The sequence below is a fragment of the Rattus norvegicus genome, chromosome 8, assembly GCF_036323735.1.
Source record: "Rattus norvegicus strain BN/NHsdMcwi chromosome 8, GRCr8, whole genome shotgun sequence".
In the NCBI taxonomy this organism is placed as follows: domain Eukaryota; kingdom Metazoa; phylum Chordata; class Mammalia; order Rodentia; family Muridae; genus Rattus; species Rattus norvegicus.
Window position 1 is genome coordinate 15523724 of NC_086026.1, and position 10948 is coordinate 15534671.

At 38.7% G+C, this 10948-nt stretch overlaps 1 protein-coding gene across 5 annotated transcripts in view; it reads right to left on the bottom strand.

Moving 5' to 3' along the window:
* Positions 1-10948, bottom strand: part of Cntn5 (contactin 5) — a 1231995-nt gene that overhangs the window by 506300 nt on the left and 714747 nt on the right.

Below are 10948 nucleotides of genomic sequence, written 5' to 3' on the forward strand. Positions count from 1 at the left end.
CAGGGCAATAAGGGGTATTTGTTTATATTCAGTGCATTTGTTAATTCAAATGCAATGGTTTAATCCTTAGCTGTTGATACATGTGAAAATGACATCACTTTTAAAGTAAAAATAAATCAAATGGAGTTAAGCAAAACTGATGAATCAGTGGGAAAAGATTAAGTGGTTTTTGTACCAGTTTCCCCTGAATTGAAACATTTCTTGAGATGGTGGGGGAGGAATGCTAATTGTCACAGGAAACTAAAGAAACAAGTGACTCCTGGGAATGGGCGTGGGTTTCTTTTTTTTTTTTTTTTTACAGTCTTTACAGTCTAGATTTTTTATTTATTTTTGTACAGTAAGCCACAGATTCGCAGGGAATGGGCTCTAGCAGCTCAGGCTCCTCCCCGTTGGTCCTGACAGCGCATGCTTCTCTGGGTGGAGCCGGCTGTTGAAGCTAGGTGCCTTTCTCTTTGGCTTCCTTCTTTTTTTTTTTAAATTTATTTAATACTTAATAATAATTCTTTGGTTTCCGGGCAAACATCCCCCTCCCCCATCCCCTTCCTTATGGGTGTTCCCCTCCCAACCCTCCCCCCATTGCCGCCCTCCCCCCCACAGTCTAGTTCACTGGGGGTTCAGTCTTAGCAGGACCCAGGGCTTCCCCTTCCACTGGTGCTCTTACTAGGATATTCATTGCTACCTATGAGGTCAGAGTCCAGGGTCAGTCCATGTACAGTCTTTAGGTAGTGGCTTAGTCCCTGGAAGCTCTGGTTGCTTGGCATTGTTGTACATATGGGGTCTCGAGCCCCTTCAAGCTCTTCCAGTTCTTTCTCTGATTCCTTCAACGGGGGTCCCATTCTCAGTTCAGAGCTTTGCTGCTGGCATTCGCCTCTGTATTTGCTGTATTCTGGCTGTGTCTCTCAGGAGCGATCTACATCCGGCTCCTGTCGGTCTGCACTTCTTTGCTTCATCCATCTTGTCTAATTGGGTGGCTGTATATGTATGGGCCACATGTGGGGCAGGCTCTGAATGGGTGTTCCTTCAGTCTCTGTTTTAATCTTTGCCTCTCTCTTCCCTGCCAAGGGTATTCTTGTTCCCCTTTTAAAGAAGGAGTGAAGCATTCACATTTTGATCATCCGTCTTGAGTTTCATTTGTTCTAGGCATCTAGGGTAATTCAAGCATTTGGGCTAATAGCCACTTATCAGTGAGTGCATACCATGTATGTCTTCCTGTGATTGGGTTAGCTCACTCAGGATGATATTTTCCAGTTCCAACCATTTGCCTACGAATTTCATAACGCCGTTGTTTTTGATAGCTGAGTAATATTCCATTGTGTAGATGTACCACATTTTCTGTATCCATTCCTCTGTTGAAGGGCATCTGGGTTCTTTCCAGCTTCTGGCTATTATAAATAAGGCTGCGATGAACGTAGTGGAGCACGTGTCTTTTTTTATATGTTGGGGCATCTTTTGGGTATATGCCCAAGAGAGGTATAGCTGGATCCTCAGGCAGTTCAATGTCCAATTTTCTGAGGAACCTCCAGACTGATTTCCAGAATGGTTGTACCAGTCTGCAATCCCAACAATGGAGGAGTGTTCCTCTTTCTCCGCATCCTCGCCAGCATCTGCTGTCACCTGAGTTTTTGATCTTAGCCATTCTCACTGGTGTGAGGTGAAATCTCAGGGGTGTTTTGATTTGCATTTCCCTTATGACTAAAGATGTTGAACATTTCTTTAGGTGTTTCTCAGCCATTCTGCATTCCTCAGCTGTGAATTCTTTGTTTAGCTCTGAACCCCATTTTTAATAGGGTTATTTGTCTCCCTGCGGTCTAACTTCTTGAGTTCTTTGTATATTTTGGATATAAGGCCTCTATCTGTTGTAGGATTGGTAAAGATCTTTTCCCAATCTGTTGGTTGCCGTTTTGTCCTAACCACAGTGTCCTTTGCCTTACAGAAGCTTTGCAGTTTTATGAGATCCCATTTGTCGATTCTTGATCTTAGAGCATAAGCCATTGGTGTTTTGTTCAGGAAAATTTCCAGTGCCCATGTGTTCCAGATGCTTCCCTAGTTTTTCTTCTATTAGTTTGAGTGTGTCTGCTTTGATGTGGAGGTTCTTGATCCACTTGGACTTAAGCTTTGTACAGGGTGATAAGCATGGATCAATCTGCATTCTTCTGCATGTTGATCTCCAGTTGAACCAGCACCATTTGCTGAAAATGCTATCTTTTTTCCATTGGATGGTTTTGGCTCCTTTGTCAAAAATCAAGTGACCATAGGTGTGTGGGTTCATTTCTGGGTCTTCAATTCTATTCCATTGGTCTATCTGTCTGTCTCTGTACCAATACCATGCAGTTTTTATCACTATTGCTTGGGAGGAGACTAATCAATACAGCTGCGGGCAATTGAGCAGATCTCTCTGTGGATAAGACTTTTGAGGAGTGTCGCCCAGGTGGGGTGGCTTTTGAGTCAGGCAGCTGGTTTCGAGTCATTCAATCCCACACCCAGGGTTTCCTAAGACCACACTCCACTGGGGTGAAATAATTTATTTGCCTTATTTTAGGTGACTTCTCTGGAGTGAGCAGGCTAAATGCTTGTTCATCCCTTCCCAAGAAAAGTTTATGCAATATGTAAATATACACCAGGAGCCAGAGGTAGAATTATCAGCTTCGCTGCAAAATGCTAATGTGAGAAAAATCAGAAGGTAGTTTTTACGGTGGTAATAGAAGCAACTTAGAAAGACTAGCCAAGCTTTGAAGTATCATGCAAAAAGAAAAAAAAAGTTAGGTTATGTGAGCTTATTTGTCAGTTAAAATAGTCCTAATTCAAACAGATTTGTTGACTAGTGTGAACCATATGATAGTTCAAATATTGTGTTTATATGGACTGCATGCCAAAAGGAGATATTTAATGAGATGCATTAAGTTTTATAAGAAGTGATTTCCCCTGAGGTTGGCAAGAGAGCTTACCGAGTAATGGCAACTGTTGATTAGCCGGGAACCTGAGGCCATCCCTGGCCTCCACGTGCTGGAAGGGAGAACCCATGCCTGCAACTTGTCCTTTGAACTCTTTATACACATGAGCAAACACACACAACATCCATGATGCTTAATTGCCTTTGAAATTGAATATAATCACTTATAGATATGATTAACCACTTAAAACATAAAATTGTGCATTATATTTTATTAGTGTTAGTTAGTTGGTTGGTTAGTTATTTAGCTAGTCCCCTCAGTTGACCAGGAGTTACATGTATTTCGAAGCAGCTACCCACCTTCTGTGTCTCACCTTATAATCCCATATTTCCTCTGCTCTCATGAAGATTTCTATATGCAAGTCCTTTCCTACAAAAGAGGCCTTCCAAATAGTTTTTAACACATAACAAATGATTTCACATCAGACAAATTATGAATCAATGTTGAAAATTTCCCAGCTAATGGGTGATTTGAACCCTCAGTTGGGCAACACCTATCCTCATGGTCTTGGGTATCTGCTCACTGTGGTAATATAAGCTGCTGTCAGTAGAGATTCTGGGGATCTCTATTATTTCAACCAGAAATCCCTAAGAAAGTCTTCTATTTTGGTGGACCACATTAAATGTATGATTTTAGACCATTATTTTATTTTTATATAATGCACCAATAAAATACGTCCAAGTATCTTTTTGTCAAAGGAAGTACTATTTGGCACTGGTATTATGTGTATTATAAGATTCATTCCTTTATATTTATCTTATTTTATGTGTATGTATGTGTGTATGTATACCATTTGCATGCCTGGTGACACGGAGGTCAGAAAGTGTCAGAGTCCCTGGAATTATAGGTGCCTGTCCTCTGTAAGAGAACAAAGTGTTCTCAGTTGCTAAGTAATCTCTCCATTGGCCATATCATATCTTCCTTACATTTGTGGAGAGAAGCAGGAAAGAGTTAATGAAAGTAGTTTTTGAAGATCTGTGAAATGACAACAAACTTTAAACACCTTGAGAGTGTGTGTGGCAACGCTGAAATTTACCCAAGCATCTGTGTAAATGTTCAAAGGCTTTACCACAGCAAGCCTGGTGATCAAACGAGTCTTCAAGTGTGTATTTAACGGGACAACTCCAATTTTCTGTGATCCTCACAGAAAGAAATGTCTTTGGCTCGTCCACTGAGCTTCGATTTGTGACAAGGCACAATCTACCCTTCCTTAAGCTTCGTCACACTTTAATAGTCACTGCTATTTATATTGGCAGAAAAAGAATAGAAAACGGCCTCGGAAAGGCTATGCTAATCTATGCAAATAACCCCCAATTTTTGTGACTACTTATGTGGCTTAGAAGGGATGCATCAAAAGAAAAAAATACAGGGAGATAGTCCTGAGAAAAAGGGCAAACAATCCAAAGCTCACTCTCATCCTTCCTTCAGCTCTGCTTGGTGTCACTCTACTGTCCTCAGGGGATGAAACAGGACACTTGGATTTTACACATAACACTCTTTTCTGACAGCTGGAAAGCTCAACAAACCATCCAACTCCTGGCTATCTTCAGCTTAGCCTCTTTAAGGAAATGTTTGTGCTTTCTAGATAATTTCACACTGGCACTTACCAGTATATTATTAATATAATGGGGAACATTTTCTTTTCACCGCATAATGCAAAGTCTTTTTGAAAAGCAATAAGTTTTTTATTAGTTGTGCATTTTTAACCATTGGATGGCTTTTATTTCTATGATCATTATCTGAGTTAACTGGTACTATTTGAATGACAATTGACAATATACTTTTAAAGGTCAGAGTTAGATGACAAATTAGAAATATATGACTAAAATTGTCTCTGGTCTGAATTCCCAGGTCAATTGCACCAAAAACTATAGGAGGAGAGAAACTGAAAAACATTTATAGAGGACAAGAGTGCTATAAACAGCACACAGTGCTTGCACAACGAGATATCTATAAGGACCAGTATCCAGAATATAGAAAGAACATCAAAAAGTTGACAATTAAAAGCTCAATTGTTTAAAGAAAGGGCATTACATTTAGATACATGTCACCAAATGAAATGTAAGGATGACAAGTGTCGAAATCAAAAGTGTCCAGTCCTGTGGACTTTTCAATTCAAAAATCAGATTACTATAGCACTTTATATGAATAACTAAATCCGGAAGACTGAATACACGGAAGTCAGTGAGGGAGCAGAGCAATGGGGACTCCTTCATACTTGGAGGGTAATGGTGATAAACTGGTACAATCGTTTGATAAGATATTGTGACAATTTGTGGTATAACTAAATCTATTCTTACACTCACCTGACCAGTGAGTTGCTCAGTTTGAAGGATGGGCCCATGGGCGACAGAAAGGAAGTGTAACAACTCTAGGTTGAGGGGGGTTTGTTTTGTTTTGTTTTGTTTTAATTCCTTTTTTGTCCCCCAGGAATAGGCTGCATATTTCCATTTCTTTGTGATGCTTTGTCCACAGCAGAGCCTTCCCATTTTCTCCCTTGGGACACTTGTCGCTCAGTAAGTGTTATACCACAAAAAGTAGAGAAATTTGATGTGCCCTCACTTACTCAATTAACAATTCAGTGGTCTCCAAGTTCATGGAAAGGGCTAGAGCCCAAATCATTGCTGTGGACCCATAGACAATTTGATCAAGGAAGAAGGGAGGGAGGGGGACTCACCATGTGGGATACCCTAACCCTAAATAAAAAATCCAAATTTATTAGAGGCAAAAAGGCCCCAGATCAAAGGAAACCTTTGATTACCCTAAAACTCCACAATTCAGAAACTTTTCAAGAAGTTGAAAAATAGAGGCATGTTAAATAAAATTAGGAAATTGAGGAAATGAACAGAACGGTTTAACATTATAAATTTATAAAATTTAATGATGAAGTTGAGAAGTCTAAAAGGCAACCCAAGAAAGAAAGGACTCTGGAGAGGTGAGCTACACTGTGGGCCTTCTGATCAGATTAGAAATGGCATATCTCTTCTTGGAAATCCCTTCTACCCTACCATGTTAAAGAGTTCCTTCCTATTATTGTCAAACACATGAAACAGAAACAATATAACATCCAATGACACACAACACTGGCTGTAAAGTTATTTAAGGATCCATCAGGACACAAATTTTTTTCTCAAATTAATGTCATTCCCACATCCTCCCCGAACTTGTCCACCTTTAGACACACTCAAAAATTTTACAGCCAAGAGAGATTCTGTTTGGTGAACTTTGGGATCCTAATTTTGATTAAAAATAGAGACTGTGCTTTTGACCTGACTTAATCTAGAACTGTGCACAGAGTACCACAAATAAGTTACTGAGCAAAAGGTAGACAAAGCAGACCCTGGGGACACAGAAGAGAAGAATGTGGCATCTGCTTCCCTATGCAGGGTACCCTGGTCCTTCCTTCCCCGCTATACGTTTTTGTGGGGTTAGTGAGAAAAGAGCCACCTGATAGGCTAGAGCTGGACTGTCCAATCAGGCTCTGCACATCCCTTGCTTCTCCTCTGCTGCTGGTTCTCTATATATGGTGGGGTTTATCACACACAGTCTTTGGCTTAGTCCAGGGTCTATTCAAAATGTAGTTGTACATTTCATAGGTAAGACAGTTCTAGACTTTCCACTTTTATTTCCTGAATGCTGATTTTCTAAATGATTTTTTCCTGAGCTTCCTGTGTCCTACACTGCATTGTGTAGACATAGCATGACTAAGACCTGATTCTAAGATCTTCAGTTTAATATTAATGTTGACTTTCATGTATGATGTGTGCACATGCATGTATTTATGTATGTTTACATGTGTCTATTTGTCTCTGTGATATGCTCACACAAATGAATATGCAATAGCCAGGAGAGCAAGTCAGGGAGCTGCTCTATTACTCTGCTTTATTTGAGAGTTGGCTTCTCATTGAGACTGAAGTAGACTTATGGCCAGCAGTTCCCAGGTTATTGGTTTTGCTTGGGTATTGCTTTGTAAAGCTCTGAATTGGTCACTGATTAATAAGAACTTAGAACATGCTTGTAGAAATATTTAATTATAATATTAGAAGTTGAGCAATACCTTATTTATAAATGGGAAAATATAGAAATCTCAAAATAAATACCCATCAGGTCAAAGTAATATAATGGGTAGAAGTATTAAATATATTTTATTATGTGAGAGCAGAAATAAAATCGAATTAAGATATTTACTTCATGGTTTTGTCATTTATTTTAATCTTCAAGTAATTACCTATGTTCTAGAAATGCTTGATGGTATTTTAAAATCTATACTTGGCTACCTATTAATCTCTTAATTAATTGGCTTATTTGTCATGAGAATAGATTACTAATGATGTTTAACTTGCAAAGGATATCTTCACAAGGTTGACATCACTCTAGAGGAAATAAGAGAAAAGTTCATTTGAAGTGTGTGCTTGGTGGATCCTAAGGGAAGAGTAGAAATTGGGTGAAATATTGGGATTGCATGAGCCTTGCACAAGTCCCTACAAACATCATAAAGCACATGTCACTGATGACAGAATTGGCATAAGGGTCCTGCTTAAACACTTTAGAATAGACTCGATTGATTCTTGATATCAGGGAGAGAACTGTTCTTGCATGCTGTTTTAGTCCTTGTGCTGCTGTAATAGTTTATCTGTGACTGAGTCATTATAAAAAATAATAAGCATTTATTTCTTAGATATGGAAGCTGGAATTCTAAGACCAGGCTATCACAAGGTGTCTGGTTAAGACCTGGAACTCTATGCTTGCATTATGAGTTTTTGAAGGCTGTGTCTTTCTAAGGGGACACATGCTTTGCCTGTTGACAGTCAGATAAACAAAACTGCAAAACAAAGCTGGCTGTGTGGAGCCTCTTTTACACAGCCTTCATTTATTTTATTTTTAAATTAAACTATATTTATTTATTTTGTGTTTACCGGTGTTTTGTCTGCATGGATGTCTGTACACCATCGGATGCCTGGTACATATGGAAGCCAGAAGAAGGCACTGCATTATGTGAAACTAGAGTTACAGATGGTTTTGAACTACATAGAAATAGTGGAAACTGAACCTATGTAGCTCCTTTGCAAAAGCAGATGGTGCTCTTAACTGCTGATCCATCTCCCTAGCCCTTGACCAGAGCTTTTCATACTACTCAAATCTTCCAAAGGAACCATCTCTATACACAGAGACCAATGTTTAAAAGGATGTGTATATGTCTTGTGTAGGTGTGTGTGTGTGTGTGTGTGTGTGTGTGTGTGTGTGTGTGCACAATGTGTTTTGATCATATTACCCCTCACTCAGTCACTCAGATTTCCCTCAAGATCTCATCCTATCTCTCTCCCAACATCATATACTTCTTTGAAATATTTATGTATTTATTTCTTCAATCCACTGCACATGTGAAAATGAATGTAGAATCACTCACTTAGGGATGGCCAGTCTCCTAGAGGCCACAGCACTAAAGAAAAGTGATTCTCCCTCCTACAGCAGCCATCAACTGCTGACAGCTCTTCTGTTATAAATAGGGCCATGAAATTTCATCCCGGTTCAGGCTTAATTTTTAACTGGCTTTATCCTGTCCAGCTGACCACAGCTGCTGTGGGCTCATATATATGGCAGCCATGCCATGTCCAGAACAGCATTCCACCAGTCTCATCATCTTTTTTAAGTTCTTCTGTTCCCTATCCAAAAGGACTTTTTATCTTCCTCTAGAGACTCATCCATGTCCATGTCTGTTGCTGATCTATTCACAATAGCTATAAGATAGAATCAGCCTATATGCCCATTGATTGACAAATGATTAATGAAAATGTAGTACATATACACAGTGAAATGTGATGTAGCCATAAATAAAAAATTAAATAAATGTTTTTAGACAAATTGATAAAATTGGAAAAAGTACTCTGAGTAAGGTCAACCAGGCCCAAAAAGACAAGTGCTGCATTTTCTTTCTTACACTACTATGTGAATCCTATTTTAAATCAAATTGAAGCTGGCAAACTAGAAATGGGCCATTGGTAGTGCATTTAAGAGGAGAAAAGTAAAATACAGTTGAAATGGAGTCAGAGTAGGAAATAGTGGAAACTTAAGAGTTCATGCAGGAAAGAACAAGGAGTAGCCATGGAGAGCTTAACCAAAATGAAGTATGTATGAAGAAGCTACTTAGTGACCTATAATTGTACGCTTAGATTTTTCAAAACCTACTTTAATAAGGGTTCTTAAATGCTTTAACCTCCTTTACAGCCCAACACCCACTAGAGGTAGTGGAAATGAAAAGTTAATAGGGCAAAGGGGGGTGTGGACCTGTTTACAAATAGTTCTTTCGAGGTAGTCCCATCTTCATTGCCAGGATATCAGCAGTTTATTTGACATAAATTAGCAGTGGTATCTTTATCCACACCCAAACACCATTCACGAATCAGAAATGAGAGCGTGATCCAGAAGAAACCAAGCTTCTCTACCAATCTGCCCAAGTACCAGGAAATGGCAAGACGTCACTGGAATATTATGAAAAGTTCTTTGGTGTGTTTCTCTCTATGAAGTTATGACAAATCATGATCAACAAAGAAGGTAAGGCAAACCAATACCACGGCGTCATCAATGAAGACCAGCTTCAGCAAAGCCCACTGAAGACTTAACAATAAGTTAATAATAAGTTAATGCCCCTCTCTTGTCCAGTATCTGTGGTATTATAATTACACCATTTCCTAACATCACATGTTCTCTCACACGTCTACTATAGCAAAACATCACATGCCATTTTCCCAGGCAGCTTGTAGAAAAACACTATGTGTCTGTTTTAAACAAAACATCCTCCCATGTATCTATCACAAGAAAGCATCCTCTCATATGACAATTTCCAGAAATCCATCACATGACACAACTGTCTCTCCAAAGAAACCAGAAATTTCTACCTCACATAGTTTGGGAATCTAAGTTAAAAATATAGAATGTAGGATAGTATCATGCTGTGAAAGAACACACAGTACTGGAAAGTAAAGGGTAATCTTGGATGAGGGCAGGTAGATAAGGGAAAGGGAGTAATAGAATATAGGTGAACCAAAACTAAAGACTCCACTAGTTTGTATACTAAGGCATTTAGAAAGAATTTCTCACAGAACTTTGAGTTCTACAATTGGCTAGAAACATTGGCTCCTATGACCAACAGATTCTTTTGTCTTTGCCCTTCATAGAACTGGGGTTATAGATGTATACTTCTGTGCTTAGATTTGGCATGTATGCCAGGGAGCTGAACACTGTCCTTCAGGATGAACACAGTAGGGACCTTACTCACAGAACTATACACCCCAGGCCTTCTTAAGATTTTTGCAAGTATAGAGATTCAAATACTAGCAGATGTTCTTTGCTGAAAAGAAAAAATTAAGAAAGTATATCTACAAATCATTGAGATGTTAAAATGTGTGTGAATATGTGTATGTATGTTTGTGAATATATATGCTCAATTATTCTGCAAATAATCGGGATGTTATAATGTGTATAATGTGTATAATATGTATGCGTATCACATGCTTTTAACACTACTGAAAAACTCATAAAAAGAAATATGAGTAAAATCTTCCTTAGAATTATTGACCAGCACAAAAATCCATCATTTTAGAGGTGATAGATGCTGTAATTCTCATTTAAATACACATTTTTTCTCTTGAGCAGACAAAGTTACTAAGGAGATTCATCATACAATAGCACACCATCTTTGTACTATAATTAAGAGAGACAAACACCTAACTTTCTCAACAGTACACAAAGTTGAGAGGCTATTTTCAATTGGTTAATTAATTGAAAGGGCACAATGATTTGTCTAGGCCAGTTCTACTGTAAACTTTGATAGCCCAAACCATTAAATTACATTGCCTAACAGCATTTCTAAAAGCACAAGTAGATGCTCCAAGCTACAGATTGCTCACAAAAGAGTCCAACAAGATGAAAAAGGATACATATAAATTTCATCCTATCTCTCATGTTTGAAGAGGGAATTTCTTCAAAGATTATGTTTA